Source organism: Marmota flaviventris, chromosome 7 (assembly GCF_047511675.1).
Source record: "Marmota flaviventris isolate mMarFla1 chromosome 7, mMarFla1.hap1, whole genome shotgun sequence".
NCBI classification, from domain to species: Eukaryota; Metazoa; Chordata; class Mammalia; order Rodentia; family Sciuridae; genus Marmota; species Marmota flaviventris.
In genome coordinates, this window is record NC_092504.1 from 103,857,951 (window position 1) to 103,884,838 (window position 26,888).

The 26,888-nt window shown below is 32.7% G+C and overlaps 1 pseudogene; it reads right to left on the reverse strand.

The window, feature by feature from the left end:
- Window positions 1-3,186: 3,186 nt before the first annotated feature.
- LOC114085456 (lupus La protein homolog) lies at window positions 3,187-26,888 on the reverse strand (annotated as a pseudogene).

Consider the following 26,888-nt stretch of genomic DNA (forward strand, 5'->3'; position numbering starts at 1 on the left):
AATATGGGCTAACATAAGTTTAGAAATATCTAAAAGCACAGAACAAGGAGACCTGCACTCAATTATAGACTCTTATATTGATCTTTACTAGTTGCTCATGGGAAAGAATGAGGGCAGGGAAGGACACCTCAGTGATAAAGCATGATGGAGGTAGAACAGTGTCAAAATATAGTCCACTTACTCAACTTGTCTCTGTAGGAAGAAATAAGCTTTACACTACTGAAGGAGGGGCAGCAATCTGTCTTATCCCAGGACCCAGTTAAAAAATAAATAAATGCTTTCTGTAGAGGCAAAACTCCTCAGCATCTAGGAAAGGTTAACAAACCTTCTTTCCTGACTCAAGGAACCAAAGATCATGATTTTGGGACGAGTGGTCTGCCTCCAGGGAAAGGTCATTAAAGGTATTTCATTTCCAGCGGCAATAAGGAGCAGAAAAAAAAATGCATCTGCTGTTTAAGATGCTTCAAGGATTAAAGTCTAAACATGGTTGTCACTCATAGGAGAACAACAAGAATGATAGATAACAAGGCCTCATTCCTGACATACAGGCTCACATGTCTAAGACTGAGCCCACACCAGAAGTCCCTTCACTCAACATGAACTTAGTGTTGTTTAACAAGAAACAGCAGTCTAACACTTTTAGAGATGAAAGACTACAGAGAGAGACTTTGGGTTGTTACTTGCACAAGGCCTGTAAGCTGAGGATGGAGCAGAAAAAGTGAGAGGAACCTCTGGAATCACAGGGCTTACTCTCACACATGGCTCTCACACATGGTTCAAGTAGCCCTCCACTAAAGAAGTTGGGGATGAGGGTACCAAGATCAAAAACCCAAACACCGCTCAACTAATTATTGTCATCCTAAGAGAAAAAGATTTCTATTCATTTCCAGCTATAAATGTTCTTCACATCAAATTCAGCTGTGTGTGTGTGTGTGTATTTATCAGCCTCAGCTTCCTGAGCTGCTGGAATGACAGGTGTGCATCACAGAGGCTTTATAATAACTATGATATAGTATGTTGAAACACAGGGTGGTAAAGTTAAGAACATATGTAAATGTGATGAGGAATTTCAGTAAAAACATGGAAATTATCACAAAGAGTAAAATCAATACTCCTGAAAATTAAAAATAAGCAAAACATAAAATATCAAACTGCTATCTAAGATTAAGAATTACTTTGACAGGCATCACATATCTGAGGAAGAAATTTGTGAACGTAAATGAAGGCTGATTAAAAAAAAACTCTCCAAAATGAAACAGAGAATTAAAAAAAATACTGAGCAAATCACATAAAAGCTGAGACAACATTAAATTGCCTACATGTGTTGATTTGACAAAGAATATGGAAGAAAAAAATGCTGGAGACTAGATGATACATTTCCAAATTTAACTAAAGCCCAAAATGCTCACAGAATTCTATACAAGAGTTTTTGAACACACAAAATTTTTTAAAAAATAAAAAAATACCTAGACAATCATAGTTAAATTTTTATATAAACAAAAATAAACAGTCAATTTTGAAAGCTATCACAGAAAAAAGGAAATACTGCATACATAGGAACAAAGGTAAGAATCACAACAGATTTCTCACCAAATACTATGCAAGCCAGAAGATGATAGGGTGACATCTGTTAAGTGCAAAAAAGATAAAATGAATCCTTCAAATAGAACTCAAATCCAGCAAAAAGTCTTCTGAGAAAAAAAGTGAAAAGCAATGCTTTAAGAAAACAAATGCTAATCAAATTTACTACTGGAGTAGCTTCATAATGAGAAATCTTAAGGTAGATCCTTAGGCTGAAGACGTTTGATAACATGGCAATTTGAGTTTATAGAAAGAAATAAAAAGCAACATGAATAGATAACAAATATAAAAGAACAACTTTTTTCTTTTGTAATATCTTTAAGAAAAACAATTGATTGTCTAAAATAATGAAAATAGCAAAGCACTGTAAGATTATTTATTACCAATGTAGAAGGAACATGTAACCAAAAATAACACAAATTATAAAGAGAGGGAATAAAAGCATAGTTTGTACGTAATTGCCACTATAAATGAGGTGGTGGTGTGATATTATCTCAAGGTACATTGTGACAAGTTAAATATTCATATTATACATACTAAAAACTAAAAAGTGCCCAATAAAACAATTTTAAAATACACAATTACTAATCCAAAAGAAGAGATGGGCTAGAATAATAAAAGGACTTATCTATGTTTTTTCATTTAATTATTTTAGCTAATGAAAGTATTACTGCCTCACACCATTTCTATAACATAATGTCTTTTCTATATCAGTAAATTCTTGTGGATTTAGTAGTTCATAACTTCATCGTAACTACAGTAGATAATATATTTTATTGTCAAATAAATGTATAAATAAACTTGTACAGGAATAAAAAATACTTGAGTTAAAAAGGCAGAAGAAAATTATGTGATGATGAAAAATATTTCTCTTTGTCATTTATACATATTTATGTTTCAGAGGAAAAACCATTTAAATCTAATCACATTGATAATTATATTAAACATAAATGATCAAAACATTCAATTAAAAGGCCAAACTTGTAAGATTCAAATAATATAATAAAAAATTAAAGAGCAGATATTACAATGGATACCACAGATAAAAGTGATCATAAGAAACTATTACAAATAACTATAGTCTAATAAATTGGATAACTGAAAGGAAATAGATAAATTCCAAGAAACATGCACACTGACAAGACTGAATAAAAAAAATATAATAAAAATCCTGGCCAGGAGTAGAGGTGCACATCTATAATCACAGTGTACTTGGGAGGCTGAGGTAGGAGGATCACAAGTTCAAAGCCAGGCTCAGCAAATTATCAAGCCCTAAACAACTCAGTGAAATCCTGCCTTAAATTAAAAACTAAAAAGGGCTTGTTTTGTGACGTAACATGTTTAAGTGCCTGTCAGTTCAAACTCTGGTGAGAGAGACAGAGAGAGAGAGAGAGAGAGAGAGAAGAGAAGAGAGAAATAGAAATTCTAAACAGACCAATTACACATAAATAGCCATCAAACCTCTCCCCCCAAAATAAAAGCTGAACGTAGAAGCTTAAATGGCTGAATTATAGTAAATACCCAAATAACTAATGCAATTCTTAAATTTCCAAATAATAAAGGTAGAGGTAGGTAATCCTTTCAAAGCCATTTAATGATGTGGCATCATCCTAATACCAACGCTGGCAAAAAGCAACACAAGAAAAGAAAACTACAGGCTAATATCTCTAATGCACATATATACCAAAAAACTGCAATAAAATAATACCAACCTGAATTTAGCAACACATTATAGAAAAGCATACATCATCAACAAGTGGGATTTGTCCCTAGAACTGAAGGTTAGTTTAACTTATGGGAAACAAACAGTGTGATCTGTCATGTTAACAGAACAAAAGATAAAAATCACATAATCATGTAAATAATAGCAGGAAAAGTACTTGGTCAAGTTTAGCATTTTTCAAGATAAAAAATTTCAGTAAGGCAGATACTAGAGGAATATTCTCAACAGAAAAAAAAAGGCCATTTGTGAAAAGTCTACAGATGATATAATCAATGAGGAAAAACTGACAGCTTTCCCTCTAAGTTCTGAAAAAAGGCAAAGATGTTCATTCTTGTCATTTCTGTTCAAGATAGTACTAGAAGAACTAGCAAGAACAGTCTATCAAACAAAACAAAACAAAACAAAAAACACCCAAATTAGACTTATTTGTGTATGATATTACTTTGCATGAAAAAAATGTCAAAATTTCACCAAATGCTAAAATTTCACCAAATACAGTCGTATATAATAACAATATAAAAAATAATATTTGGAAAATCCAAATAGATTTGGAAATGAAACAACACATTTCTAAACTATCTATAACTCAAAGAGAAAAGAAGACACCAGGGAAATTATAAAATTGTATAAAGATGAAGAAATAAGATATGAAAATTTATGGGACAATAATAAAACAATGCTTAGGAAAAAACTAAGAATGTTAAAAATGAGAATTTCAATAATCTAAATTTCTATATAAAGTTATTAGAAAAAGAAGAACAAATCAAATCATTATCAGGAGAGTAAAAGAAATAATAAATACAAGAAAAACATTACTAAAATTTAAAACAGAAAATAATAAATAAAATCAATGAAAATTAAATCTAATTCTTTTAAAAATTTTTTTTAAAAATTGATAATCACTTAACTGTGTTGCTAAATAAAGAAACAGAAGGGATGCAAACTACCAGTGCCAAGAATCTCGGTGGAAAATTAGTAAAGATCAATTAGACTTATAAAATAAAACAGAATACACAGAAAACAATAGATATTTTTGACTTAAAAATAAATGCAATAAGCAGTTTAAAAAGAAAACTCATTTTAAGTTGTAACTCAATTCTTACATGACAGGTGTCACTTCTATCTGTTATAAAAATCAAGTTCATACTTCATCTTTCCACAAAGAAAACCTCAGAAGCAGCTGTCCCAGTCTATTAAAGATGTAAGAAGTAAGACAAATAATTTTTTTATTTTTATATAGTATATATCTGATTAGTTTGTACTAATACATTCTCATGTTACAAATTCAATTTAGTGGAAGAATCTTCCTTTTGATATTTGAATCCTCTGAACACAAACAGAACTAAACATTAAAAAATAAGCAAACAAATAAAACCCTCACTTGGATAACAGAAAAAAAAAAGTTAAACAATAATTATTTCTTCTTGTTTTAAAGGTGGACCTAATATGGTTTTCTTTTTAAAAGCCTCCCAAGACAAAAAGCAGCTTAAAACCTAACTACAAGGAATGTTTTTTAAATGATTTACTAAACTACCAGTCTCCAGCACCATTTTCTGTTTTCTTTTTTTTATTATTAGTTGTTCAAAACATTACAATGCTCTTGACATATCATATTTTATACATTTGATTCAAGTGGGTTATGAACTCCCATTTTTACCCCGTATACAGATTGCAGAATCACATCGGTTACACATCCATGTTTTTACATGTTGCCATACTAGTGTCTGTTGTATTCTGTTTGCAGGCTCTTCTTTGTCTATTTCTTCTCTTGCTGTTTTCACTGTTCCTGCTGCACCATTTTCATTATGGTCATCATCACCATCAAATTTTGTTTTCTTGCCCTGAAACTGTACTTTTCCCTTAGACCCAGGCTGGGCAGCTTTATTACCTTTTCCTTTTCCTTCAAATCTGAGACCTTTTGACGTCCATCTGTCTAGGGATTCTTGTTGGTCTCCTGTGATTTTTTTTTCAAAGTTACTTTTTTCCACACCTCCTAGTACTTCCTAAGTCACTTTTTTGTTCCTTAAGTGTAGGTTACCATTGTCTGCACCTTTGGTTTTATCCAGCGCTTCCTTGACTTTTTCTTTAAAGAGAATAATTTCCTCTTTTGCTCCTCTGATAAAGTCTATCCATTTTATTTCACCATGATTTGAACAAAGAAGTGCAGATCTTTTCTATGAGTCTGATCATCTAAGTCACCTGAAAATTTTAGCAAACGTGATCTTTTCTTCTGGAAATTTCATTTCAACATCTTCTGCTAACTTTTGTTTTTCTTCTTGCTCTTGTTTAGCTTTTAACTTAGCTTTCCACTTTTCCTTCCTCCTTCCTTCCTTTCTTCCTTCCTTCCTTCTTACTTTCTTTCTTTTCTCTTTCTCTTCCTCCTCCTCTTCCTCCTTCTCTCCTCCTCCTCCTCCTCCTCCTCCTCTTCCTCATTCTCCTTCTTCTTTCTCCTTCTTTTCAAAGTAATCTTCCTTAAAAAGTATTAGCAGATCTGTGTCTTTGTACTTTTGGCCAGGGGTCTTTGCAATCTCCTTAGCAGAGTCAATACTATCAAACACAGCAAATACTGATCCTTTAAATGCTTTGTGCTATGTTCTTCTCATCTGAATATTCAGTACTTAATCTTTATCTTCTAGCCATTCTTTTATGTCTTCAAGGGAAGCATGAGCTGAGAAGACTTTAATATAAACAGATCTGTTTTTTACATCATTTTAATACTCCTAGGTCACATCTGGGAGGTGTTTGCTTAGAGATCTTCAGATTTTAGTTTGTCTTCATTGATTTTCAGAGGTTCTGCTTTAGATTTGCTCAACGCTTTCACTATTATATTAAAAAGTCTGTTGTTAGATGGTTTAACATATTGAATTTTATCATTATTTCCAAAGGTACCCAGCCTTCATCCAATTTGATCTGTTCCTTTAAAAAATTGTCTCTTGGCAAATTGAAGTCTTCAAAATAATATTCCATTTGATGACAGATTTTGGCCTCCAGAGCAGCCATTTTTTTCATTATCACCACTTTCAGCCCTTGTGGCTATCTAACAGCAATAGAATGTCTGCACTTCACAGTGTCGCTGGCTGGCCTAAGACAAATTCTTGATAAATCTTCTGGGATACAGAAAAGTAGGGAACACTTCAGCACAAATTTTATGAAGCCATAATTATCCAAATACCAAAAGCAAACAAAAAGGTCATAAGAATAGAAAAACTATATATATCAATATCCAATGTCCCTTTTGAAAATATGCACAAAACGACTTAACAAAACAGTAGCAAATCAACCCAGCAATAGGTAAAAAAGGATTTTGCATCCTAACCAAGTGGGCTTTATCAAAGGAATGCAAAGCTGGTTGACCTTTCACAATCAAACTGTATAACATAGCATATCATTAGATGAAAAAAGAAAGAAGAACTACTTAAGATATTTTCTTTTGAAAGGAATCAACATTCATTCATGACAAAAAACTCTCCAAACGACTTGAACATCTTCACACTGTTAATGTTAAATTTGGAAAAATCTTCCTTCTAAAATCATACTTGATGGTCAAAGACTAAATACTTCCCCCAAACCCTAGAAAAATGCAGAGAAACCTGCTTTTCCTGCTTATGTTCAAATGTGCTCTGAACGACTTAATTTGTGCATTAAAAGAAGTGAAGGATATACAATGTATAGAGATTAAAAAGGAAGAAATAAAACGAGCTCAATTCATAGAAAACATGATTATCTCCACATAAAATCATCAGGTATATTAAAAATAGCTATTAGAGCTAAAAAGTGGAGTTTTAAAGGTAAGAGGATATAGTGCAGCATACAAAAAATCAATTATACTTCTATAAACTAACAATTTAAAAGTGAATTGAGGGGCTGGGGATGCGGCTCAAGTGGTAGCGCGCTCGCCTGGCATGCGTACGACCAGGGTTTGATACTCAGCACCACATACAAAGATGTTGTGTCCACCGAAAACTAAAAAAAAAATAAATATTAAAAAATATATATAAAAAAATAAAAGTGAATTGAAATATAGAATTTACAGTAGAATTAAGAACAGAAACTACTCAGGTATAAATTCATCAAAATGTGTGCAAACATTTCACTGTGAAAACTACAAAGCTTTAATGAGAGCAATTAAAGAAAACCTAATTAAATAGAGAGATACACTGTGTTCAAGGATATTCTAAAAGACTCAATTCTCCCCAAATTGATTAACAAAATCACAATTATACGAAACAAACCACAACAGCCAGTGTTACAGATTGATAAGCTTCTGCTAAAATTTATATAGAAAAATAAAATATTTTTTTAATGAAAGAAATGAAAATAAAGAGAAAAAAGAAAGAAAGCAAAAAATAAAATTGGACATTCTCATTTACCTGATTTTGAGACTATGTATAGCACTCCACTGACCAAGGCAGTGTGTTATTGGAGAAAGAATAGTTGCATCAATCAGTGAAACAGATTACAATCTAATATTAAATGTATTCACAAAATTTTAAATTATTGGAAAAATATTAAGAAAATTTAATAGAGAAAGGATAGTCTTTTTAATAAATAACGCTAGAAAATTGGAATATCCAAATTCCAGAAAATGACACAATTCTATCTAACATCATGGAAAAAATTCTGCATAAAATAAATCTATTTAATAAACCCACTTCCCACCTCATATTGCTCATATTGCTGAGAAGGAAAGATGAGAAATTTTGAGCTCCAACCAGCAACATGATGAGCAACACAAAAAGAAGAAGGACTCTAGAGCCTGTGACTACTATCTTTGTACTCAATACATACCTCAAGACAAACATAAAACATATTTATGTACCTAAATATTAAAGCTAAAATGTGAGTCCTAGAAGATGGAGAAGTCGAGGAAATTTCTTTCCAAGCTGCTCAATGGTGTAAGACCAGGAATGCAAATAAACAGCTTCTCAGTGAGGTGGGTGAAACAAGGGATTTTGCTGGTATTTAATACTGGACTCTCAGAACAGCTTAAAGACTCAGAAGGTCGGATAAAATAAAATAAAAGAAACCCTATCACCAGTGCTGGTGGCCACCCAAGTGGATCCACCCTAGGCAAATTGGGGAAGAGGACTAAAACAACCTGCATTTCAGGTGGCACCATAATGTGTCTTGATATGGAAAAAGCAGAGATCCAGGACACTGTTGAACTGATCCAGTGGGTGAGTACCTATATCTTCATGTAGGAAAGATGCTGCATATGGATAGCCAATGCAGATGCCATTTTTTTCCACTGTGCTATGTCAGCCGGCAGCTGGTGCCCAGACCTGTGCAATCCAAGCTGTTTGAAAAACAGACCAAGCCAAGGTCTGCACCATGACTCAGAGTGCAACTAGAAAATCAGGAAAAATTCAGGTGGAGAGTGATTCACCCAGGGGAATACAGGACATCCAAACCAAAAGATTCCAGATTCCTTTCAAACCTTTTGAATCTGGAGGCTCATAGGACCAGCTGGGGGAAGTCTAAGAATTTTGATAGGGTGGGTGGGAATGACTGTGTACTTGTGACTGAGCCAGAGAGGCTGGGAAGGACAAGACCCACAGGTGGCAGAGGGGTGAAGGACTGGCTTCTTTACCACTCAAGCAGAACCCAGGGCGACTCCTGGGGTTCAGACTCCCTGTGTGGATCTCTTGTTGGGCTCTGGAGGGGTGCTGATTTAAAATATTCAGATGAATTGCCATTCAGTGAAACACTGGAGGACTAAGTAGACCTAAAACACACGTTCAGAGAAAACCCCCACTGAGAGTGGAGAAGACAACACTCTCCAACCTGCTCCCACCTCATATTGCTCATATTGCTGAGAAGGAAAGATGAGAAATTTTGAGCTCCAACCAGCAACATGATGAGCAACAAAAAAATAAGAAGGACTCTAGAGCCTGTGACTACTATCTTTGTGCTCAATACATACCTCAAAAAAAAAAAAAAAAAACATAAAGACACTTGGAAACAGACAATCAATATATATTATCATAGATAATTTTTGAACAACTGCAATTAAAAAGAATTCTTAATTTTCCATCAAGGAACCCTCCCCATCCCCACCAATTTGAATGGTTCATGGACATATGTATATAAACATATGTGTGTCACTTTTCTCATTTCTAGCAGTTGTGAAGGTAGTTATTTTCAGACTTTGTCTTTTGAGGGCTATGGTTTTTGATTGGTATATTTTGATTTTGTTTTGTATTGTTTTTCACTTGTCCATATCTCTTGATTCTCTTTCTATCTTTTCTTTTGCTAACAGCCAAATTCTATTGTATTCTCTTTTACACTTCCTTTAATTTTTTACTTCTGCTTTTCTCCTCCTTTCTCAAAATCTTCACATCCACAATCTCTTCTGCATTCTCCTTCTTCACTGTTTGAAATAGCAAACCTTTTTGCAGAATTTCTGTTTTTACAGATGGCAATTCTTTACCATTTCTGTCTATTAAAGCAATTAATATTGTAGATGGCATCATAGGAACTATTTAGCTTAACACTATATATTGTCTGCATTAGTTGTTGTTATTTGTCTCCCCATAAAAAATGAGGTAATAGAAACTTTTAGCAACATGGTAAATTTATAGGTAGAAGTTCTGTCAACTCAATTCATACTGATATATAGATAGACATACAAACAATATGAAAAAACAAGGGAACAAACCATCCTAAATGAGCCAAAATACCTCAATAACAGGATCCACTAATATGACAGTGGAGAAAATGATCTGTCAGATAAAAGACAATGTAATGGGTTGAATCATTACATTGAGAGAAAATTACAAATGAGAGAAAATACAGAAAGTGAAAGATAATTTCAATAAAGAAAGGGAGATTCCAAAAAAGAACCAAATGGAGCTCCTCAAAATGAAGAAATCAGTAAATCAAATTAAAAATGTAATAGAAAGTGCATCATCAGAATACTAGATCACTTGGATGATAGAGTTTCATGCAGTGAAGACAAAATATATACACTTGAAAATAAAGTTGTTCATGGAGAAAAGTTGCTAAGAGGTCATGAACATAATTTTCAACAAATATAGGATAAAATGAAAAGGCCACATATAAGATTCATCAGATAGGGGAAGTCTCTGAAATACAAACTAAAGAAATTCACAATATTTTCAATGAAACAGTATCTGAAATTTTCCAAACCTTAAGAATAAAATGGAAAATCAAATACAGGAATCATATAGGACTCTAAATATATAAAATTACAACAGATCCATGCCAATGGAATTTATTATAAAAGTTCCCAACATACAAAATAAGGATAGAATTTTAAAGACTGCTCAAGCAAAACTACAGGTCACATTTAGAGGTAAAGAAATCCAGATTTCAGCTGATTTTTTTCAACCCAGACTCTAAATGCTAGGAGGTCTTGGAATCATATACACCAAGTTCTGAAAGAAATAAAAACCACTATATGCAGCAAAATTAAGCTTCAGATTGAAAGATGAAATAAAAGCCTTCCACAGTGAACAAAAGTTAAAAGAATTAATAACTAGAAAGCCTGCACTACAAAACATAAAATATTTCAGGAAGAAATAAAATATAAAATTGAAAACCATCAGAGGGAGAAACTACATTAGAAAAATAGTCAATAAAATGAGAAACTGAATATAAATTAAAAACCAGAAATAAATAAAAATAACAGAGATTAAAAATGATTTCTGTAAAATAACATTCAATGTCAATGGCCTAAACTCATCTACTAAAATGCATAGACTGGCAGATTGGATTAAAACACAAGACCCAACAATATGCTGTCTCCAAAAGACTCAACTCATAGACAAAGACATTTCCGGTAAAAAGACTGAAAAAACATATCATTAACAAGGATCTTGTAAAGAAGCAGAGGTCCCTGTGCTCATATCAGATAAAGAGGACTTCAAGCCTAATTTAATCAAAAGGGGAAAAGAAGGCCATTTCATACTACTTAAGGAAATTGTACATCAACAAGAAATAACAATCTTAAATATTTATGCACTAAACAATGGAACATCTATGTACATCAAATAAATCCTTCTCAATGTCAAGAAATAAACAGATCACCACACAATAATACTGGATGACTTTAACATGCCTTTCTTATCAGTGGCTAGATCTTGCAAACAAAAACAAAATAAAAATCTATAGAATTAGGAAATGCATTTAATAATTTATACTTAATAGACATATAGAATATTTCATTCATCAATATCCATCAATTACTGAATACACTTTCTTCCCACCCTCACATGGATCCTTCTAAAATTGACCATATCCCAGACCACAAAGCAACTCTTAACAAATAAAAAAATAAAGATAATACCTTACATTTTATCAGATAATAATAGACTGAAGTTAGAAATCCATGATAAAATGAAAAAACAGAAGCTACTCTATACCTGAAGACTAAGATGCTATTGAATGTTGAATGGATAGCAGAAGATACCAGGAATGGAATAAAAAATACTTAGAGGTAAATGAGAATAGTGATACAATGTATCAAAATCTCTGGGCAACTCTGCAGGCACTTCTAACATGAATTACAACATTCAGCTCATTCATTAAAAGAACAGAAAGTAACTAAATGAATACTCTAACATGAAATATAAAGGCCCTAGAAAAAGAAGTAGAACAGTAGAAGACAAGAAATAATTAAAACCAGGATCAAAATCAATAAAATTGAAACAAACAAATAAAAAAACAATTCAAAAAGCAATGAAGCAAAAGTCAGTTCTTTGAAAAAATAAATAAAATAGATAACCTTTAGCCAACCTAACCAAAAGAAAAAAGAAAAAAACCTCAGATTACTAAAATTCATGATAAAAAAGGAAATATTACCACAGACAATACTGAAATATGGAAGATAATCAGAAAGTATGTTGAAAATTTATAATCCAATAAATTAGAAAATCTTGAAGACATCAACAAATTTCTAGAGACATATGACTTACTCTAAATAAATCAGGAGGACATATAAAATTGAAACAGATCAATTTTAAGCAAGAACTTGAAATCACCCTCAAAAACCCATCAAAAAAGAAAAGCCCAGGAACAGAGAGTTTCTCAGTAGAGTTTAACCAGACACTAAAAGAAGAACTAACATGACTCCTCCTCAAATTATTCCATGGAATAGAAAAGGAGAGAACCCTTCCAAACTGATTCTGTGAAGATAGTATCACCCTGATACCAAAACCAGGCAAAGACACATCAAGGAAAGCAAACTTCAGACTAATATCCCTAATAAACATAGATCTAAAAATTCTTAATAAACATACTGGCAAATCACACACAGAAACATATTTTAAAGGTAGTGTGCCATGATCAAGTGGATTTTAGCTTAGAGATGCAAGGTTAGTTCAACATATGGAAATCAATAAACATAATTCATCACATTGGGCTGGGCTTGTGGCTCAGTGGTAGAGCACTTGCCTAGCATATGTGAAGCACTGGGTTTAATTCCCAGAACCATATATAAATATGTAAAATAAAGGTCCTTTGACAACTAAAAATATATTTTAAAAAGTTTCCTCATAAAAACAGACTTAAAGACAAGAATCACATGATTACCTCAAAAGATGCCAAATAAGCATTTGACAAAATACAGCATCCATTCATGCTCAAAACACTAGAAAAACTAGGAATATAAGGAAAATGTGTCAGTATTGTAAAAGCTATATATGTTAAACCCAAGGTCAATTTCATACTAATTGGAGAAAAATTGAAAGCATTTCCTCTAAGAACTGGAACAAGACAGGGATGCCCAATTTTACCACATCCATTCAACATAGCCCTTGAAACTATAGCCAAAGCAGTTAAACAGAAGAAAGAAATTATAGAGATATTAATAGGAAAAGAAGAACTCAAACTATCCTTATTTGTTGATAACATGATTCTATATTTAGAAGACCAGAGAAACTCTACCAGAAAAATTCTAGAACTCATAAATGATTTCAGCAGAGTAGCAGAATATAAAATTCACATCCATTTATCAATTGCATTCCTATAAAAAAGTGATGGATCAACTGAAAGGGAAGTTAGGAAAACAATCCCATTCACCATAGCTTCTAAAAAGAAAATAAAATCTTTGGGAATTGAGGTAACAAAAGAGGTAAAAGATCTCTACAATGAAAAGTACAGAACACTAAAGAAAGAAATTGAAGAAGACCTTAGAAGATAGGAAGATATTTTATGTTCTTGGATAGGCAGAATTAATATTGTCAAAATGGCCATACTACCAATAGTGCTCTACAGATTTAATGTAAATCCTATTAAAATTTCAATTATATTCTTCACAGAAATAGAAAAGGCAGTCATGAAAATCATTTGGGAAAAATAAGAGGCCCAGAATAGCCAACAAAATCCTTAGTAAGAGAATTGAAGCAGGAGAACCTAAATTATGCTACAGAGCTATAGTAACAAAAACAGCATGATATCTCACCAAAATAGACATGAACACTAATGGAACAGGATAGAAGACACAAAGACAAACCCACATAAATACCATTATCTCATGCTAGACAAAGGTGCTCAAATCATACATTGGAGAAAAGATAGCCTCTTCAAAAAAATTATTGCTGGGAAAACTAGAAAGCCATATGTAGCAGAATGAAATTTCACCAATATTTCTCACCCTGCATAAAACTCATGTCAAATTAGATCAAAGATTTAGGTATTTTATCAGAAATTCTGCACCTACTCAAAGCAAAAAGTAGGTCCAACACTCCAACATGATGGCTTAGAAATTGACTTCCTCAACAAGATCCCTAAAGCATTATAAGTAAAGAAAAAATCAATAAATATGATGATATCAAACTAAAAATCTTTTTTAACAAAAATGAATCAAGTGTGTGAAGAGAGAACTTACAAAATGGGAGATATCTTTGCCACCTGCACCTCAGATAAGGCATTATTTTCAAAATATACAAATAACTCAAAAAGGTTAACACCAACAAAACAACCCAGTCAATAAATGGACAAAGGAACTAAACAGATACTTCTTAAATGAAGAAATATGAACAGTCAAGAAACACATGAAAAAATGTTCAGCATTTCTAGTAATTTGAAAAATTCAAATTAAAACTACACTGAGATGTCCCCTCACTCCAGTCGGCATGCCAATTATCAAGAATATAAGTAGCAATAAATGTTGGCAAGGATGTGGGGAAAAGAGTACACTCATATATTGTTGGTGGGACTGAAAATTGGTGCAACTACTGTTGAAAGCTGTATGGAGATTCATCAAATCTAGCACTAGAAATGAAAACAATAATTGACCTGTGAAAACACTCCTGAGTATATATCTAAAGGAGTTAAAATCAGCATACTACAGTGATACAGCCATATTAAAGGGTATACGAGCATAATTCACAATAGCTAAGCTATGGAACCAGGTGCCCTTCAACAGATGAATGGATAAAGAAAATGTTGTATGTATACAGAATGGAACATTACTAAGCCATAAATAAGAATGACTTTATGACATTTTCCGGTAAATGGATGGATCTGGAGACTATCATGCTAAGTAAAATCAGCCAATACCCTAAAACCAAATGTTGAATATTTTCACTGATATATGATGCTAACTCACAATAGAGGGTGGTGGAGGTAGAATTTCCATGGATTAAACAAAGGGGAATGAAAGGAATGGAGGGGAGATAGGAATAAATTTGACATAAATTTCATACACCAGAGTGAATCTCACCACTGTGTACATCCAGAAGACTGAGATCCTAATTAGAATAAGGTATAACTCATGTTTGTATGCCAAAATAAACTCTAATGCCATGTATAATTAAAAAGAACAAATAAAAAGTAAAACTATGAAAATTCTACAGGAAAACATGGGAAGTATATTTTTGAGAATGGAGTAAGCAAAGGCAACTAGCTTGTGCATAAAATATGCAAACTTTAAATAAAACATGTAAAATTTGTCTTTGTTAACATAAAATATTTGGGGTGTGTGTGTGTGTGTGTATGTGTATGTGCGTATGTTTGTGTGTATGTGTTTTCAATTTGAAAGACACTTGGAACCTCCTCAAACTACTGAGTGATTTTAGCAAGCTTAATCTACAATAGCCAATTGTTTTCCTATAAATCAGTAATGAACACATGGGATTTGAATTTAAAAGAAAAACACCATTTCTGTTAGCATGAATCCAAAATGAAATACTTAATTCTAACTCTATCAAAATATATACAATGTCTGTATGAGAAATTATGAAACTGTGATGAAAGAAATCTAAGAAATAAGTGGAGAGAGAGTCCACGTTGATATATAGGTCAACTCAATATTCTCATGATCTTCCCAACTCAACCTATAAATCAAAAATGCAATCTTAATCAATGCCTGCATTGAGTTATTTTGTGGCTATTCACAAAATATATCAAAAATTCAAAAATCAATGGATGTGTAACTGATGTGATTCTGCAATCTGTATATGGGGTAAAAATGGGAGTTCATAACCCACTTGAATCAAAGTGTGAAATATGATATATCAAGAACTATGTAATGTTTTGAACAACCAACAATAAAAAATTAAAAAAAATTCAAACAAAGTGAAAACTTCTAGAGTAGCTAAAACAATAAGAAAGACATACAAAATCAGTGGACTGATACTATTTGACTTCAAGACTGATAAAGGCATGAGACAGTAGCTACAAAGCTTACTACATATACCAAGAGAGTATATGTAGTGAAGAGAGAACTTACAAAATGGGAGAAATCTTTGCCACCTGCACCTCAGATAAGGCATTAATAGATATCCCAATGTAATAGAAGAAAAAGTATAGAAATAGATTCCCATAAAGGTAGAGAGCTAATCTATGACAAAGGAGAAAATGGTGTAAAGATTGTCTTTTCAACAAATGAAAATGAATCTAGACATAGACCTTTTACCATACACATTAACTCAAAGTTGATCAAATATGTATATATAAATCCCCAAACTATAAAACTCATAGATAATAATAGGAGAAAATGTAGATGGATTTTTGTACATTGATGACATTTTATATGCAACAATAAAGGCATGATAAATGAAAGCAATAATTAATGAGATGAAATTCATTCAAATTAAAAACTTCTGCTTTCCAAACAATACTTTGAAGAGAATAAGACTGGAAGAAAATATTTGCAAATGACTTAACTTAAAAAGGGCTGCTATACAAAATACACAATATTCTTGTAAATTCACCAATAAATAAATGAGCAGCTTTGTTAAAAATGGGGAAGAAACATGAACAGGCACATAACCAAAGAAGAGATAGAGATGGCAGATAAGTGAAAGAAAAGATGTTGAACATCATATGCCAGTTAGAACAGCGATGAAATACAATTACATAACTATTAGGATGATCCAATTATATAACACTGATAAAACCAAATGCTGGTAAGAATATAAAATAGCAAGAATTTTCATTTACTGCTGGTGGGAATTTAAAATTGTATAGGAGAGCCATGTCAGAGAATAGTTTGGTAGTTTATTTAAAAACTATACATGTTTTTATTGTATTATCTAGCAATTATGTTGCCTAAATGATCTGAAAACTTATGTCTATGTGAAAATGAAAATCTGAACACAAATATTTCCAGCTTTATTCATATTTACCTACCTGGAAAGGCTATTTATTGTAGTCATTTAGGTAATATCCTAGAAAAGGCAAAACTATGGAGACAATCTAAAGGCAAGTGGAATTGGAGAAAGGGTTGAATAAGCAAAGCATAGAGGACTTTTAGTACACTGAAGATATTCTGTGTGAAACTATAAATTTTATATATATATATGATACATATATATAATACATATTATACATATATAATTATATATGTATATATATGTATATACATATATAATCCGGCTGTAAACCATGGACCTTGATGACAATGATGTGTCAATCTAGTTTCATTAATTGTAAAGCACATCCCACTCTGTGTGGGCTTGGGTTAGGCTATGTCCATGTGGAGGAAGGTATATATAGGAACTATATACCTTCTTTTCCCTTTTGCTAAGAACTTAAAACTGCTCAAAAATCATCTATTATTTTAAGAAAATGGTCAAAACATCTAAAGACACATTTTACTTTAGAGATGAAGGACAAATAAGCACCTGAAAAGATGTCCAACATTATTATTAAATCAAAATTAAAACAACAATTAGCTGTTTCTAAACATCAATCAGAAGAGCTTACATTAAAAGAAAAAAGAGAGAGAAAGAGAAAACAAAAACAAAGACTCTAGAAACTGGTAGTGAAGATGTAGAGCAAAAGGAAATAGAATATATTGCTGGTGAGAAGAGAAACTGGCATAGCCAGAATTTTTGAAGTTTATTATAAAGTTAAACATGCAACTGCCATTAGAAATAGCAATCCCAATCCTATATACTTACTCAGGAGAAATAAAACACATATGTTCAAAATTAGACCTGTATATAAATAGTGGCAACTACTGTATTTGTAATTTCTCAACCTAGAAATGACTCAGATATCCAAATACCAGGGAAGACATGGACAAAGTGTTCTACATCCATACAATTTAATATTATGAAGGCATTTAAAGGAATAAAACTCCTAATACGTGCAACAGTATGGGTGAAATTCAAGAGCACGTGCAAAGAAAAAGAAACCAGACACACAAAGTGCTCTATACTACATGATCTGTTGACATTCAGGAAAAGGTTAAACTAGGAACAAGAATCAGATCAGTGGATTCAGAGACTGAGAGTGATAGAAGGAGAGTATGTACAAAAGGGCATAAAGGTTGGGTGTTACAGCTTGGAAAGGTAGGCCAGGAGGATTGCAGGATTGAGGCCAGTAAGATTGCAGGATTGAGGCCAGCCTCAGAAAATAAGCAAGCCCTTAAGCAACTTAGCAAGATCCTGTCTCAAAACAAATAAAAAAGTGAATGAATAAACAAAGAAACAAATAGAGTTGGGAATGTGGCTCAGTGGTTTTTGTACTAGGATTTGAGTTAAAATCCTAGTACAAAAAAAAAAAAAAAAAAGCATGTGATAGGGACAGGTATGAAAGAATCTTTTGATGGTAATGAAAATGGTTAAGTTTTTCATACATTTGTAAAACACATCAAACTGTAATCAGAAAGGGTAAATTTTCCCATGTAAGTTATTCTTAAATTAACCTCACTTTAAACATGAAATAAAGTGCATGAAAACTCATGCCTTATTCTTCTCTGTAAGGTTCTAAAAATGAGAGTGGATAAAATGTCAAGTCAATTCAGCAAACAGCTGGCACATTCCAGCTAGATTAATAATGTTTGATTGATTGATTTTTCCTTTCATTAATTTTGATTGATGTCCCTCCAATATTTAAGTAACTAATTTGATCCAATTTTGTGCTTTTAATTCAACAGAAAAATCACTTTTACAGAGGCTATCTAACACTGAATATTTAGAATAATCACTATCTCCCCCACTTAACCCAACAGGAAGCCACACCAAAAATTTTATTATTTAACAATACAGCTCAATAAGTCCCTTCATTAATTAAATAAGCTTAAAAACTGTCATAACTTTACTATCTTAATTAGTTCTCAATGAATATGTGAGAACCACTTAAAGTTCCTCCTGTAGTTTTTGATAGCTATTATTCCTTGATCTGAAAAGACTAGAAGGAAGCACAAGAGTTGTAGACTGAACATTCATGTTGGCAAATATTTGAGAAATAATCCTTCCTTATTCAGTAAATACCTCAACTTGAAAACAACTGAGTGGAATTTAAAAAATATTCTTTATATTTATTTTTCTATTTTAATTTAGCACTAGTCCTAAGAATCTTCATACAAAAAAAAGTCATAGTCAGACACTTTTCAATTTTATTTCTCTTTAAACCATCCATTCTCCTCACACATTTTGAAATAATAAACATTGCCAAAGATTTTAGGCCTGATAAAATAAGTGTTGAATTAGAATAGCACTTCCACACATGGAAATTGGGAGTTTCTGAAAGGGCAACTAGGAAATGACTTATTACATATTTATTGTCACCAAAAGTACATATGTGTTCAATTATAACCAACTATTCATTTTCTCATAGTTGTGTAGTCTTAAACTCTTTTTTTATACTTCAACTGAAATACTCCCTAAACCCCAGAATATCTAAAGAATATAAATGTTATAACCTGCCTAAAATATCATCCTTTGATGCATTAAACATCATTTCCTTTTCTCAGAATTCAGATCCATATTTTTACCATGACAAACAACATCATTATAGTTGACATTTTCTCTATTGCACAAAGTTTGTATCATAAATTAAGATAGAAATGTTCTGATGATATGATGAGGAAACAACTAGCTAACATGATAAGTTATTTGTAATGGTTTGAAAAAACAAATTTAATAAGGAAGATATTATTTAGGTAGTAACCATACTAAAGAAGCAATCTTTTTTTCTGTTGGAAGAATTAAATTTCCAAATTAACATTCTCAAATCCTTCAGATAAATGTCTCTAGAGTCTTATAAAATAGTATATTTTAATCATTTGTACTAATTTTTCTGAAATGAAGTAAATGCATTTTAAAATGTAGATTTAAAAATAGTGAGCATTATTCCAATTAAAAATGACCTATCTCCATAAATGATATCCCAATCATAACCTTTATATCTATTTTGGTTATACAAATTTTCTTTTTCATTTTGACTCCGTTTCAAATTGTTGTATTTACTGAATAAGGAAGAAATTTTTTTTTTAACTCGTTGGAAATGTGGGTACTTAGTTTCAATCCTTGTGTTTTCTTCTAGTCTTTTTGAACCAATGAATAATACAGGAAGAACTGTAAGTTCCTCCTCATATTTTTGACGAGTTGCTGCAGTTCAAAGAAGTGGTATCCACAGTTCAGACTGATAATCAGGGTGAATTTTTTTTAACATACCATGAACCGATTATTTATTGTGGAAGGTACCTTTCTTTTTTTGTTTCTTCAATTAAAGCAAGATTCTGCTGTTTATCTGTTTCTTAGAATATAAGGGTAAAATCACAAATATTCATCTACACATGTAATAAAGAAATATGTTTAGAATTATTCTTGATTTTTAAAATAGTCCTCTTCAAAGGAAATAGATCAAAAAATAAGATGATTTATATTTAAATCGTTGACTGTAGGAGAACTTATTAAATCAGTAAGTATAATGATGAACATATAAACAAATTAAAATGTTGTTCTCTATCTGAACAAATAAAAATATATTGAAAATCTCGGTGTAGTGTATGCTTATCAATGCAAAAAATTTTAAGCAAAAAATTAATCTGTATTTTGCTGAAATTTTCTATAAAAGCAATGGATATTGTCAATTATATTTAACTGTTTTGCTTTATATTTTTATTAACCTTGATACTAACTTGTCTTGAAAAACAGAAGTATGCACCAAGATTTCAATTTCATTATAAAAATAAATTGAAAATACTACTTTTCTAAGGTGTGAAGATAAAGAGGAGAGAGAGAAAGAGAATATGAAAGAGAGAACTCTCATTAATTAGGTGAGATAAATTATCAATGATGAGAAGTTTGAGATTTCTGTTTCTGCCTGTAATCTGCAGGGAAAGTCATAAGAAAATTATGGGGGGAAAATGGATATTATATCTTTGGAAGAAAACTTTGATACAAATTGGTCATTTTCTATTTGTCTTTATTACTTTCAGCATAAAGTGGTCATTGGGATTCTAACCAGCATCTTAGAAATTCAGTTTCTAATTTTCCTCTCTCTTAGAAGATTTTTAAAGTAAAACATAATATATCAGAAGTAAGTTTTGTTATTTTTTTCTATGCTGCTTCTTATAACAAGATATAATAATCTTTAAGGTCTATGTGCCTCCTACACACAATTTCACCTAAAAAATCTAAGACATTTAAAAGAAATATAAAAGTTAATTAGGGCTAGAGATATAGCTCAATTTGTAGAGTGTTTGCCTCACATGCACAAGGCCCTGGGTTCAATCCCCAGCACCACACACACAAAGGTATTCTTTAAAATGATTGTTGATATTGAATTTTCTTAAGATACAAATTCTTTATTATGATACTCAGTGTGAGTACAGCAATTATTTTCTTATGGCATAGAAATATTTTTCTGTTCATGTTGTTAAAGCCAAGGATTAGAGTTATTTTATTAGCATAGTTAAAACTCTAATTAAATTAAAATGAACATCTACAGGAAAAGCAAAATATTAATCAAGTTATTTTAGATAAGGAAATTTGTGCTAAAATACTAACCTTAATGATTTTCTTTTCACTATCAGTTTTAGGTATTAAAAATATTCATTCAATCTATTCAGTATTCCCAAGTTCTTGTTTTAACTTTATAGAAGGGACAATGTGTGATTAAGCACTAATACCCTGGATTTTAATAATTGAAGCAAGATGATATATATTACTGAGAATATTACACAATAATACCATATCAGCACAATAATATTTAAAATGTAAAAACAAAGTTCTAATTTTTGAATGCCCTAATGGTGAAGTAAAATGGATTTAATTCCTGAATACCAAATAGATTAAACACTGACTTGTATCTTAAGAAAATTCACAAAAAATGAATTTAGTGCATTACCTACTCAACAGCTCTCATGTCAGAGACGTTTATATAAAAATCAAACATTGAATATCATTATTTAAAACACCTTAAGATTAGATAGGTATAGCAGAAGAGGAATCACAGGAATCTTCCATTCTTTTCATAACAGAATAATACCCCTCCACGTTATGGGTTTTGTATTCTTTTTTAATAGGCAGAGTTAACTCTAAACAGAATCAAAATTGGCAGGAATTTGCCATCTCAAGACCACACCCTGAAGTTCTCTTGCCAGCTGAGACTGGCTACTGCTCAGACTCACAAATCTCAAGGTCCCTTTGTTAGGTAACGTAATTATCTTCTAAAATGGAATTCATTCCCCCATAATAAAAAAATATTATCCTGATTTAGGATATTTTATTCTGAGGTAGTCAGTCAGCTGAAACCAACTCTCTTCAGAACCAGAAGATTTTTGTTGATGTTAAGAAGATAATGAAAATAAAATCTAGCATTAGAAAGGCAGAAACCAATAGAGAGTAATTAGACATTGTTTTTGTCGTTTTTTTTTTTTCATAACTGTGATCAAAAGACATGACAAGAAAAATATAGAGGAGAAAAGGTTTATTTTGTCCCAGGATTTCAGAGGTCTTGGTCTACAGAATGCCAACTCCATAGCTCTGAGGCAAGGTGAGGTAGAACATTGTGGTGGAAAGGTGTGGAGGAGGAAACAGCTCAGCACATGGCAACAAGGAAACAGAGAGAAACTCAACTCACCAGGGACAAAATATAAACCCCAAAGTCACACATCTAGGGACCTACCTTCCCCAGTCACATCCTACCTGCCTACAGTTATATGCTCTGAGTAGGTTAAGGCTCCTCTAACCAAATAATTTCACCTCTGAACTTTCTTGCATTGTTTCACACATGAACTCTTGATGGACACCTCACATTATAAACCATAACAATCATCATCATGCAAGGAATGGATATGCAAAATGGCATAGATTAAATACAAGAAATAAAAATTTGACTTTATTTTTCTAAGGACGAAAACTGCTAAAATGTTAAGGTTAAGGTTTACATGGCTTGCAAATCAAATTAATAAAAACGGTGCTAGAAAAGGTAATCAGTTTTCTTGTTCTGTCACAATTAGAAAAGCAAACTTAGACTTCAGTATATATCAGTAAAAAGGTGTCTGGGAAAGAAATCCTTAGAATGTTGGTAAGTGGGGCAACCTTAAACCCTGTACCTTATGGGAAGCACAGAATACATATTCATCTGAAAAGTGTCATGGTTTGGATAGGAAGTATCCACAAAAGTACCTGTGTTAATGCAGGAATAGTTAGAGGCAAATGATTAGATTATGAGAGCTGTAACCTAATCAGTTAATCCTAGTTTGAATGCACTAAGTAGTGATAACTATAGGGAGATGCTGGAGGAGGAGACTAACTGGGGACAAGCCCTGGAAGGGTTCATCTTTCCTGCAGTGCCTGCCCCCCAACCCTCTGCTGTCATGTGCAGAGCAGTGCTCCTGTGTCATGCTGTTCCACCATAATGTTCTGCCTCATTTTGGGCCTAGAGCAATGGAGCCAACCATGGATTAAATCTTTGAAATTGTGAACCAAAATACACCTTTTCCTCCTCTAAGTTGTTCTTGTCAGGTCTTTTGGTCACAGTGACAAAAGCTGACTAACACAGTAAGTAAAATATAATGAACTTAATACTCATTGTTCCAGAAAACACAGAACTTACATTCCTACAGTATCTTAGAGGTTAATATTACCACACCAACAAACATGAGCTAAGTTCATGTGACTCTGTAATGACAGGTGACAGCAAATTAATTGAACTATTTTCCAATTAGTGTAAAACTTTGCTTCATGTATTTTATCAGTTTTGCAGTTACATTTCAAAGGAGCTTAATCTAGTACGAGTTACTCTGTCATAACCCCAAACAAACTGAAGTCCTTATATTAACATTAAAACTACATTCCTGAAGTACTCATTATTTAGGACTTTGGAACAGAAACTGAGGATTATTCACTATATATAATATTAAAAATTTGGGCAAAAAATGTTCCTTTCCTTGAATTCACATCTTTGAAATTCTTCTCATCAAGAGACATAGTCTATGCTGGCCTTGTGATTTAATCTAAGTATTGATGCTAAGAAGTGATGCTATTCCAGGTGTAAGACTAAACTCAAGAGGCCTTGCATTAGTCTGCACTTTTGAAAATCTGTCATCACCATGTGAATAGACATGAGTTACACTCTTGGATAACAAGAGTGACTGCCGTCACCTCTGACAGCCAAACAGCCAGTGAGGCCATCCTAACATGGGCTGCTGCCAGTCAGGTTGCCAGCTGATCAAAGAGACACGAACAAGCCCATAAACCATTATGTGAGCCTGGACCAGATTAGAAAAGCTCCTCAACTGGCTCTTAGACTTAAGAGCAGTAAATATTGATTTTAATGCTATATTTTGGAGTAGATTGTTATATTATGGACTAGATTATTACTAAAGTGATTACCAAAGAAGGGAAACAATGACTCCCAGAGACCACAATACCTTGTGAAGATTTAACATAAGACCTTCACAAATGGTGTCACAGATTAGCAGAGTTAATTTATTATGGGGTTATTCAATACTTGGAAATTGGAGCTTTAAAATAGCTGGAATATGGAAATCTCATGGAACAAATTGAGTATTTAGCTGAAGCCCTGGAAAATTTATGTCTTAGGGGTAACTCTATCAATAAAAGCTAATCTGAGTTTAATTTTAAAACTCAATTATCATCATTTTAAAAGGGAATAAATTGCATCTAATGATCTACCAGAAGTTTAACTGATATGAGAAAATCATCAATGCATGCTCAAGTAGTAGGTAAAAGTTTGATAAAGAATAGGATATCTATATGGATTTAAGTGCCTCCTCACAAATTGTATATTATTCAAAAAGGGGAAAAAAAACCAAAATTACCTTCCATGAGCCTAGCAGATATTACAATGATGATTATATGGCAGACTGTATTTTCTAAGGTGGCTACAGCAATATCACTCAATCTACATGGTCTTTTTACTGTGAACACTTGACATTTATTGTTAGGGATTAGATCTGAAATGTGCCCCAAAGTCTCATGTGTTCTGTGGTGGGATGTTGGGAAGAGATTAAATCATGAAGGGTTCTCATCTCATTAGCAGATTAATCCTTTAATGGCCTAATGGACCACTGGGAGGTAGGATCTAGTTGGAGTAAGTAGGTCACTTAAGATTACCCTGGAAGGGTGTGTCTTATCTCTGGCTTATTCCACTCCCTCTCTCTGCTTTCTAGTTACCATGAGCTGAGCAGCTTTTTTTTCTCCCACACCATTCCAACATGATGTTTTGTCTCACCTCAGGTAAGAGTGGGCTGACCATGAATGGAAACTTCTGAAACCATGGATCAAAATAAAACTTTCCTCCTTTAAGTTTTTCTTGTCAGGCATTTTAGTCACATCAATTACAAGCTGACCAGCACACTTAGACAAACCCTTGTATCTGCTTCAATAAATTTATAATATTGGAAGTGATATAATGTGATTTTTGAAGTTAGGTTATAAAACCTTCCTGAACCTCTACTTACTCTTTTGGGATGCTTGCTCTTGAACCTAACCACTATATTGAAGAAATCCAAGCAGTCTATAGAGAGGCCAAGGTAGAGCGAATTGAATTCGCTGTCCATAAACCCAAGTTAAGCTCTTAGAATACAGCTCCAAATGGCTAGGAAAATAAATTGTTTTGAAAGTCTGTCTCCAATACCTCAGCAAAGCTATCTTAACTAATGTTGCTTGGAGCAAAGCTGAGTCATTCTCAATGAACTATTTCCAAATTGCTGATTTGTGAAAAAAAGAAATTTTTGTAGTTGCTTTAATTTGCAATCATGCAGCAATAATACTTGGAAAACTTTCTGGTACAGGAAAAAGGATACTTGGATACAAGCAACTATTGAAATTTCCATCTGGCTTCTTAATTCCTATGATAAAGTGTGAGAGATGAGAGATAAATTTAAGTATATAACAGAACAACAACAATAGAAACACATTAAATATAGGGAATCCAGGACTTGTGTACACAAATAAAGCTGTTTCTTATGTCCATCCTTTTCAAATGGCAGTCTTATATTAAGTGTGTCAGGCTAAAGATCCTCTGAGATTCTTGTGGGTGTGTCCCCACAGCAGCCTCAAAGTGATCTTAAGGTAAAGTAAGATATATCTCTAGGAAAATTGTTGCTGTTGTTTTTGTCTAATGAAGTATATTGATCAACAGATACATAAGAAACCCACAATGTTTTTTTTTTTTTTTAATTTATAGTAAATGATACTGAGAAAAAGAGAGTCAGTATGAAAAAATTTTAGAGGCCTTTGGGCCCAAAGTCTGTTCAGTTGAAAACAGAGAACATTTATTACAGAAAAGGAAAGTTGACTCAGAAGGCAGATCTATGGTGTAGAGAAAGCCAGTAGCCTTGGAGAACAGAACTAGGGGTAGAACTGAGTCTTAAGAAGGCAGAAGCATGTGCATGATAGACTGGAATATTTTGGAAACAGTGACTGCAGAAAGTCACCTGCTTCCTTCTTTTAAGTGAAGAGGCAGGGTGGGGGAATTAGGGCAGATATCTATACTGGACAGTATAGATAGCATCATCCCAGTGCACTTTGGTATGTGAAGGTCTTTTAGTTTAGAGTTACCCATATTGAAAGGAATAGATCTCAAGTTGCTGATTAAAGTGGGAGGGGAAGAAGGAGAGGGAGTAAGGGAGAGAGGGAGAGAGAAGCAAATAATTGGATAGTTGGTGAAGTATCAGATATAAGAAAAACCTCACTATCCTCACATTTTTTGTTTGTTTGTAAAATTGAAGTTGTATTTAAAAAGAAATACAGACTACCTTTGATTCCACTGCTGCCATCCTGAGGTCGCCTGGAGGTCTTCTTTCTGGGCTGCCACAAAAGCCATTGCAGTGCCCAGAGGTCTTTTCTCTGGGCATTGCCTCAGTTACCTCCATTGCAAATTCTGACACTGCCTCCATAGCCCCTGCCAT